The sequence below is a fragment of the Leucoraja erinacea genome, unplaced genomic scaffold (assembly GCF_028641065.1).
Source record: "Leucoraja erinacea ecotype New England unplaced genomic scaffold, Leri_hhj_1 Leri_705S, whole genome shotgun sequence".
NCBI classification, from domain to species: Eukaryota; Metazoa; Chordata; class Chondrichthyes; order Rajiformes; family Rajidae; genus Leucoraja; species Leucoraja erinaceus.
The window spans coordinates 70001-80431 of NW_026576625.1; positions in this window are offsets into that span (position 1 = coordinate 70001).

A 10431-nucleotide genomic window follows, 5' to 3' on the forward strand; every position below is an offset into this window, starting at 1 on the left:
GGGCAGCATCTGTGAAGGGGCAACATTTCATGCTGGGAACATTCCTCAAACTAAGGCATGCTCGGCGACTTGTTCCCCGAAGTAAGGTCTCGTCCCACCATGTTTCAGAAGGAGATGCTGGAAAAAAATCGGTGGGCAAAAATGCTGGAACTCAGCAGGTGAGATCCCAAGATGTGGTCCATCCATCCATCCATTCATCCATTCATTCATTCACTCACCTCTACAGATGTTGCCTGTGTGTGTGATGGTGGTGTGGAGACTCCCTCTGGTGATTCCAGAGCAGCACAGCAGCTGAAAGGGCTGGGGGTGGGAGGGGAACACAAAAAGGTGCCTGTTCCAAACCCCTTTACAGGGTGGAGCACACAGGGTAAGAGACGGGGCCCTTCCACCCGCCAATACCCGGGCCACCAGGTCTATCCCAGTCTCCGCCCCACACAAATGTAATCTCCCCATTCCCAGACTCCACACACACACCCACACACACACACACAGGGCCAGGTTCCACCAAACCCCCGTACCGAGTTTGTACCGTGGCCCGCGTGGGTTTTCTCCGGGTGCTCAGGTTTGCCTCTCACACTCCACAAAGACGTGCGGGTTTGTAGGCTCCGGTAGAATTGCCCCTGGTGTGTGTGTGTGTGTGTGGGGGGGGGATAGTACTGGTCGGCACGGACTCGCTGGGCCGAAGGGCAGCATCTTTAGTTGAGAGACATAGTCATAGTTTATAAACTAAACCGAAGAAAGGTCTCGACCAGAAACGTCACCCATTTCATTCCTTCTCTCCGCAGAGGCGCTGCCTGTCCCGCTGAGTTACTCCAGCACTTTGTGACTATCTTCGGTGTAAACCAGCATCTGCAGTTCCTTGTCTCTCAGGCTCTATCCCTCGAATGTGAAGCCCTCCTCTCTCCCGTGTCCCAAGTTGTTCCCTTCCTGACCGATCCCATTCCTTCCAGCGCCTAAGTTATTCTGGGTTCTTTGGGGTCTGACTGGCACTAGTGGAGGCAGACAGACACAGAGAGAGAGACTCACACCCCTACAGCTCGGCAGACTGGGCAGGAGGTTGGGCGGTCAGAGACTAATTGGCAGCAAGTCCCACTCCCCCCTCTTCCTCACTCCCAGCATTAATGTGGAATTCCCTGAAGGAGTGACCGTGGGCACCAGACTACACCAGCCTCTGCTTTAAGGAATTATTTTTTTAAAGCTTCAAAGGAGACTTTTCCTTCGTTCGAATCAATTGATTTAAAGAACATATGTAATTACTTCTAATTTAAAATGTAACTAATTCTTATTAAACCAGGTTCCAGAGCTTGAATACTTCTCCCCTTGTGGTCCGTTGATAATGGTGGGTCATGAGATTAAAGTGTCTGTGTGTGTGTGTGTCTGTCTGTCTATGACGTGTGTGTGTGCGTCTGTGTATCCCCGTCTATAGTGTGTGTGTGTGTCTGTCTGTCTATGACGTGTGTGTGTGCATCTGTGTATCCCCGTCTATAGTGTGTGTGTGTGTCTGACTGTGTCTCAGTGTGTGTCTGTGTTCGTGTCTATCAGTGTGTGTGTTTCTGTGTGTGTGTGTGTGTCTGTCTGTCTCAGTGTGTGTGTTTCTGTGTGTATGTGTCTGTCTCAGTGTGTGTGCCTGTCCGTCTGTCCGTGTGTGTGTGTGTCCCCGTGTGTGTGTGTGTTCCCGTGTGTCTGTGTGTGTGTCTGTGTGTGTGTGTCCGTTTGTGTGTGTGTGTCCTTGTGTGTGTGTTTGTCCGTCTGTGGCTGTGTGTGTGTGTTTGTCCGTCTGTGGCCGTGTGTGTGTGTGTCTGTCTCAGTGTGTGTGTTTCTGTGTGTGTGTCCATGTCTGTGTGTGTGTCTGTCCGTCTGTGTCCGTGTGTGTGTCCCCCGTGTGTGTGTGTCCGTGTGTGTGTCCTTGTGTGTGTGTTTGTCCGTCTGTGGCTGTGTGTGTGTCCGTGTGTGTGTGTGTGTTTGTCCGTCTGGCTGTGTGTGTGTCTGTGTCCGTTTGTGTGTGTGTGTGTGTGTCCGTGTGTGTGTGTCTGTCCGTGTGTGTGTGTGTCTGTCCATGTGTGTGTGTCTGTCCGTGTGTGTGTGTTTGTCTCTCTCTCGCCCCCCGGGACATTAACCAGGCCCGGACAGTGAAGCAACCGCTTGATGCGCCACCATTGTGCTCCCCAGCCGTTGACCTGCCTTCCCCCGGCTGTACAGCCTGGTCTCATCCACACCAGGGCAGGGCCTGGACTCAGCCGGTGTGGGCAAGTTGGGCCGAAGGGCCTGTTTCCACACTGTATCACTCTATGAATCAAGGACCAGTCTCGCCCCGGCCACTCCCTCTTCTCCCCTCTCCCATTGGGCAAGAGGTACAGAAGTGTGAAAACGCACACACACACACACACACCTCCAGATTCAGGGGCAGTTTCTTCCCGGCTGTTATCAGGCAACTGAACCATCCTACCACAACCAGAGATCGGTCCTGAGCTGCTAACTGCGTCTTTGGAGACCCTTAGACTACCTTTAATCAGACAATAGGTGCAGGAGTAGAGGCCATTCGGCCCTTTGAACCAGCACCGCCATTCAATGTGATCATGGCTGATCATCCCCAATCAGTACCCCGTTCCTGACTCCTCCCCATATCCCCTGACTCCGCTATCTTTAAGAGCCCTATCTAGCTCGCTCTTGAAAGCATCCAGAGAACCGGCCTCCACCGCCATCTGAGGCAGAGAATTCCACAGACTCACCACTCTGTGAGAAAAAGTGTTTCCTCGTCTCCGTTCTAAATGGCTTAGCCCTTATTCTTAAACTGTGTGTGTGTGTGGCCCCTGGTTCTGGACTCCCCCAACATCGGGAACATGTTTCCTGCCTCTAGCGTGTCCAAACCCTTAACAATCTTATATGTTTCAATAAGATATCCTCTCATCCTTCTAAACTCCACAGAGTGTACAAGCCCACAGCCGCTCCATTCTCTCAGCATATGACAGTCCCGCCATCCCGGGAATTAACCTTGTAAACCTATGCTGGGCTCCCTCAATAGCAAGAATGTCCCTTCCTCAAATTAGGTGACCAAAACTGCACACAATAGTCCAGGTGTGGTCTCACCAGGGCCCTGTACAACTGCAGAAGGGCCTCTAGTGGAGGCCTGGTGTAAGGAGGAGAGATAGAAACATAGAAATTAGGTGCAGGAGTAGGCCATTCGGCCCTTCGAGCCTGCACCGCCATTCAATATGATCATGGCTGATCATCCAACTCAGTATCCCGTAACTGCCTTCTCTCCATACCCTCTGATCCCCTTAGCCACAAGGGCCACATCTAACTCCCTCTTAAATATAGCCAATGAACTGGCCTCAACTACCTTCTGTGGCAGAGAGTTCCAGAGATTCACCACTCTCTGTGTGAAAAAAGTTCTTCTCATCTCGGTTTTAAAGGATTTCCCCCTTATCCTTAAGCTGTGACCCCTTGTCCTGGACTTCCCCAACATCGGGAACAATCTTCCTGTCCAACCCCTTAAGAATTTTGTAAGTTTCTATAAGATCCCCCTCAATCTCCTAAATTCTAGAGAGTATAAACCAAGTCTATCCAGTCTTTCTTCATAAGACAGTCCTGACATCCCAGGAATCAGTCTGGTGAACCTTCTCTGCACTCCCTCTATGGCAATAATGTCCTTCCTCAATGGAGGTGTTTATGGTTAGTACGGCGCAGGCCCTTCGGCCCACAATGTCCGTGCTAGCCGTGATGCCGAGCTGAACTGCTCTCCTCTGCCTGCCTGTCATCCCTATCCCTGCACGTCCGAAAGCCTCTTAAACGCCGCTGTCTTATCCAGCTCCACCACCGTCCCTGGCAGCGAGTCCGCGCTGACCAGCGATCGATCGCACGCACGCACGCACGCATGTCCCACACACCGGGGACAATTTACAGAAGCCAATCAACCTGCAAAACTGCTCGTCTTTGTGGAGTGCTGGAAGAAACCGGAGCACCCGGAGAAAACCCACGGGGAGAACGTGCAAACTCCGTACAGACAGCACCCGTGGTCAGGGTCTCTGGCGCCGTTAGGCGGCAACTCTACCGCTGCGCCTCCTCTCCCCATGAAACTTTCCCCCTCCCCCCCCCCCTCCTTATAACTACGCCCTCTAGTATTGGATATTTCCACCCAGAGGGGTAAGGTTCAGCCGTGATCATGTCGAACGGAGGGACAGTCTTGAAGGGCCGAATGGCCCGCACCAGTGTTGCGTTTTCCGGTGACTGCTGCGGTCTCGCTTACAGATCAAGTGCTGAAACAGGCCGAGCCCGTGCCGACCAGCGATCCCCGCACACTGACACCACCCCACACACACTGGGGACAATTTACATTTATGCCAAGTCAATTAACCTACAAACCTGCACGGCTTTGGGAGCATTCGAAGAACAACAGGATACATGAGATTGCAGTCAGTGAGATCTTCTCAAATATATCCATTCAAAGTCAGAGTCAGTTCCACGAGGCAGAGGTCGTAACCCTCTCTTGTCTGTCAGGCCAGAGTATTTCATCGTTCCAAGTCCCGCTGATTCCATTCACGTGTTGTTTGATTCCAGATTTAATCTCTGTGTGTTTCCTCCACTCTCCACCCTATAAACAGATTCACAGACACTTATTAATGCAACAATGGTTAAAGATAGAGGCTTCACTTGAAGACCCCTGGATTGAGTGATGAGAGGGGGGTGGGGGCAGCGTTAGAGTTGCTGCCTCACAGCGCCAGAGACCCGGGTTCGTTCTCCCCGAGACCCGCGCGGGTTTTCTCCGGGAGCTCCGGTTTCCCCCCACGCTGCAAAGACGTGCAGGTTTTTACTAAATGACACTATACTAGCAGACTAATTGGGTCCCATGTTCACACGGGAGGGCTGTACCCCTCAACGCAACATTCCACCTCTCCACCAATTCCAATATTGGTGGCCAGTGGGGGTCTCTGGAGCGCTAGTATGGGTGTTGTGGGCCAAAGGGGCTGGCAGCTCAGGCCTGGTGGGCTGGCAGCTCAGTCACTCATGCCTGGTGGGCTGGCAGCTCAGAAACATCCACAAATTCTGCCCAAAACAGGTGAAATACTCTGTGAGATAGAGGGGAGAGAATCAATTTTAGACATTTTTTATCTTTTTCTGCAGATACAGCAATGAAGGAGGAAAGTCCATCCTGGCCTGGATGTCACAGGGAGCCAATGAAGGGAGTGAGATAAATACTGGGGAGAGGTTTAATACTTGCAGGGGGAATACTTACTGATGGGCCGAAGGGACTCCCCCTGGGCTAGTACAGACCTGATAGGCCGAAGGGGATCTTAAATAAAATCTGAGAGAAATCTCAGTGAAAGGTACTTTTTCTGGACTTTTAATGGCCTGGCTCAGGCCTTTTGGGCCTGAATGCTCCTCCTAGGCTAATACGGGCATTTTGGGCAAAAAGAGATTGGTTTCTTGGCTAATAGGGGCCTTGTGGGACCAAATTAATGGTTTCAGGCAGGCCAAACAACTAATTTAATTTATTTTCCTTTTCAATTTCAAGCACAGGGCAGGCCAAAAACTCATTTCATATCCATTTCCATTTCAAGCACAGGGCAGGCCAAACAGCTCGTTGCATTTTATTTTCATTTCCATTAACATTGTAGTTTCAAGCACAGGGCAGGCCAAGCAGCTCAATGCATTTTCATTTTTTGCAAGTACATTGCAGACTCGCAGTTCAGTTGATTCCCAGCTTAGAATCACAGTTGTGGCCTCTCCCTCGCGATCTTCCAGAGTGACTGACTCACGTCCAGGCATCTGCGGTTTTATAGTCCTGACCCCTCTGGAAGGGGAGTCCTGACCCCTTCATCATGGTGATTGACAGGCGAGAGGACCAATCAGCTGATCTCAAGATTTTTTTAAACACTGATAACTTTTTTATTTTTCACCGATCGGAAAAATCCTCGGGGGGGGTTGCCTGTGCTTGAGGATTGTGGCCTAAATCACAGCGATATATCTAAACTCAATACACAGAGCAGACAGGAATTGGTCAAGGAAGTGGTCAAGGAAGTGGTCAAGGAAGTGGTAGGCGGCGCAACTCTCGTCAGCAGCGGCCTCTGCAGCCCGTCCGCGTTTTTATTATTTTTTGTCTATGTTTCTATGTAGTTTTTGTTATTTTTTTGGTAGGGGTGTGTGTGTGGGGGGGGGGGGGGGGGGGGTGGGGGTGGGGTAACTTTTAAATCTCTCCCTGCACGGGAGACCCGACCTTTTCTTTGTCGGGTCTCCGTTGTCGTTGGGGCTGCAACGGGGAGCGGCCTCCAACAGGAGAAGACCGGGGGCTCTGGTGCCGACGACTCACCTCACCGTCGCGGGGCTGGCCGAGTCCGGAGCGGGTGGAGCGGTGGAGGAGCGCTGCTGCTGCTGCTGCTGCTGATTCGGAGGCTGCAACTGCGGGTCTGGCGGACGGCGGCACCGGGAGCCCGCGGGTCCCTGGAGGGAGACCGCTTTTCAGGGCTCCCGCAACGGCGACTTCCCCCGCCCGAGTTGCGGGGTTGAAGAGCTCCTGGAGCGGGGCCTGACATCACCGCCCCGCGCGGCTTGGAATGGCCGCGGGACTCTGCGAGCGCACGCCGGGGGCTCTAACACCAAGACCCAGTGTGCGACCTCGCACCACCCGGCGTGGCTTTAATGGCCGCGGGACAATCGCCATCGCCAGCCGGGGGCTTTGATATTGACTCTGACATCGGGGGGGGGGGGGGAGTGCAGTGGGGAGATAAGTTTTTTTTGACCTTTCATCACAGCAATGTGATGGATGTTTATGTAAATTATGTTGTGTCTTGGGTCTATTTGTTTGTTATGTATGGCTGCAGAAACGGCATTTCGTTTGGACCTCAAGGGGCCCAAATGACAAATAAATTGAATCTTGATCTTGAGATGAGACATAGCGATATAGATTTGCGAAACTATACTATATATTAAACTAGACTAACGCCGCTACTCGTCTCCTCACCCCCCCGCGACCTCCTCGCTCGGCAGCTCCGGGGAATCCGGCGAATTCTTCACTTTCTTTTTCTTCACCTTCCTGATCACCTTGCAGATGCGGGCGTGGCTGGCAGTCACGGTGGTGCGCGAGTACTCCAGGTCCGAGGGGTTGGCGGAGGGAACGCCGTCCTCCTCCGAGGCGGGAGAGGAGGCCGGCAGATCCGACTCCGACAGCTGCTCTATTTCGGGCTTTGTCTCCGGCTCCGGATCCGGATCCTGCTCCTGCTCCAGCTCCACGCCCTGGACCACCTCCGCCATCTGAACCCTCGATGCTCCGACATCCGTGATTTCCGCCTTCCCTACGGAAAGGAGTCACATAGAATAGATGTATGAGCCACGTATGTACACAGAGCAGGAATCTGACCCTCATGTGGGAAATACACAACATACACCAGACATTTACAAATCAAACATCATTTAAACATGTGTAGATATGATTGAGAGGGGATCTTATAGATACAGTTTTGGTCTCCAAAATCTGAGGAGGGACATCATTGCCATAGAGGGAGTACAGAGAAGGTTCACCAGACTGATTCCTGGGATGTCAGGACTGTCTTATGAAGAAAGACTGGATAGACTTGGTTTATACTCTCTAGAATTTAGGAGATTGAGGGGGGATCTTATAGAAACTTACAAAATTCTTAAGGGGTTGGACAGGCTAGATGCAGGAAGATTGTTCCTGGTGTTGGGGAAGTCCAGAACAAGGGGTCACAGTTTAAGGATAAGGGGGAAATACTTTAAAACCGAGATGAGAAGAACACTTTTTTTTTTCACACAGAGAGTGGTGAATCTCTGGAACTCTCTGCCACAGAGGGTAGTCGAGGGCCACACAGTTCATTGGCTATATGTAGGAGGGAGTTAGATGTGGCCCTTGTGGCTAAGGGGATCAGGGGGTATGGAGAGAAGGCAGGTACGGGATACTGAGTTGGATGATCAGCCATGATCATATTGAATGGCGAATGGTGCAGGCTCGAAGGGCCGAATGGCCTACTCCTGCACCTAATTTCTATGTCTATGTTTCTATATGTTCCAAGTGAGTTCATAAGTGATAGGAATAGACTTAGTTGACAGTCAGCAAAGGCAAATCCAATGCTGGCATTTATCGCAAGAGTGTCGGAAGGAACTGCAGATGCTAGTTTAAATCGAAGGTAGACACAAAATGCTGGAGTAACTCAGCGGGACGGGCAGCGTCTCTGGAGAGAAGGTTCTTGACCCGAAACATCGCCCATTCCTTGTCACTGAACTTCCTCTCACCAACTAGAGTGCTGTCTTGAGTAGAGAAGTTGGGATGTAATGTTAAAATTGTACAAGGCATTGGTGAGACCAAATCTGGAGTATGGTGTACAATTTTGGTCGCCTAATTATAGGAAGGATGTCAACAAAATAGAGAGAGTACAGAGGAGATTTACTAGAATGTTGCCTGGGTTTCAGCAACTAAGTTACAGAGAAAGGGTTGAACAAGTTAGGGCTTTATTCTTTGGAGCGCAGAAGGTTAAGGGGGGACTTGATAGAGGTTTTTTAAATGATGAGAGGGATAGACAGAGTTGACGTGGACAAGCTTTTCCCACTGAGAGTAGGGAAGATTCAAACAAGGGGACATGACTTGAGAATTAAGGGACAGAAGTTTAGGGGTAACATGAGGGGGAACTTCTTTACTCAGAGAGTGGTGGCTGTGTGGAATGAGCTCCCAGTGAAGGTGGTGGAGGCAGGTTTGATTTTATCATTTAAAAATAAAGTTATATGGACGGGAAGGGAATGGAGGGTTATGGTCTGAGTGCAGGTAGATGGGACTAGGGGAGAATACGTGTTCGGCACGGGCTAGAAGGGCCGAGTGGCCTGTTTCCGTGCTGTAATTGTTATATGGTTTGTTATATGGTCTACCTCATTGGAGGCATTCAGACTATCTTTAATCAGACTATTACCTTGCACTAAATGTGATTCATAATATTCCCTTTATCATGCATCTGTAGACTGTGGATCATGTCTATGGTGTTGTACATCAAAGATGTCTTCAAGAGAGAGTTGGATTTAGCTCTTAGGGCAGGGGATATGGGGAGAAAGCAGGAACGGGGTACTGATAGTGGATGATCAGCCATGATCACATTGAATGGCGGTGCTGGCTCGAAGGGCCGAATGGCCTCTACTCCTGCACCTATTATCTATTGTCCACATGCCCATCCAAAAGTCTCTTAAATCTTACTATCATCTAAGGAATAGGAGCAGAATCAGGCCATTCGGCCCATCAAGTCTACTCCTCCATTCAATGGTGGCTGATCTATCTCTCCCTCCTAACCACATTCTCTTGCCCTCTCCCCACAACCCCTGACACCCGCACTGATCGAGATTACTCTTCCACCACCTCCCCTGGCAGAAAGGTCCGATAACTCACGTGAACAAGAACACGCAGACACAAGGTTTATACAATACTGAGCTGGGCCGGGACAGAGTGGACAGGGAGGATGTCTGAAGAAGGGCCTCGACCCGAAACGTCACCCATTCCTTCTCTCCAGAGATGCTGCCTGTCCGTCCCGCTGAGTTACTCCAGCACTTTGTGTCTATCTTCGATTTAAACCGGCATCTGCAGTTCCTTCCTGCACAAATCTACAAACCCGCGCGTCTTTGTGGGAGGAAACCGGAGCGCCCGGAGAAAACCCCCGCGGGTCACGGGGGAGAGAGAACGTGCAAACTCCGCACAGACGGCACCCGTGGTCAGGATCGAACCTGGGTCTCTGGCGCCGTGAGGCAGCGACTCTACCCGCTGGGCCACCGGTAAAAATATCCAGTAAAACCCTAGTTGTAGCGGGTCATTAGTGGGGAGGAAATGGTGTGTGTTCTGGCCAATTGTCTAGTTAGGGGTTGACTTGATTAGTGCGGGTGTCAGGGGTTAGGAGGGACTCGAGGGGCCGAATGGCCTAATTCTACCCCTATCACTTATGACCTTATTGTACAACTAGTAGAATCAAACACAGTTGCTGATTTACACACAAAAAGACAATGAGTGCTGGAGTAACTCAGCGGGTCAGACAGACAGGCAGCATCTGTGGAGAACATGGACAGGTGATGTTTCGGGTCGAGACACTTCTTCACCCTCTCGGTCTCCACTGAGTCCTGCATTCCAGGGAGGTTCGGTCCCGGCCTGAGGGTCAGTGTTGGGGGTGGAGGGGAGAGGAGGACAGAGAGTGGATGGATGGGATAGGAAGGGAGAGGGGGGAGGGGGGGAGGAGAAGTAGATGGGGAGTATAGGAGCGGGGGATGAAAGGATAGAAGGAGGTGGAGATGATGGGGAGGAAGGAGAGGAGATGGATATGAGATAGGAGAAGGAGAGAGAGGAAGTGAGAAGGAGATAAGGAGGAGAGAGGAGGGAGAGTGAGAGGAGAGGAGAAGTAAGGGGAGAGAAAGGAGGGGAGTGAGGGAAGAGTAGGGAATAGAGGGAGGGGAGGA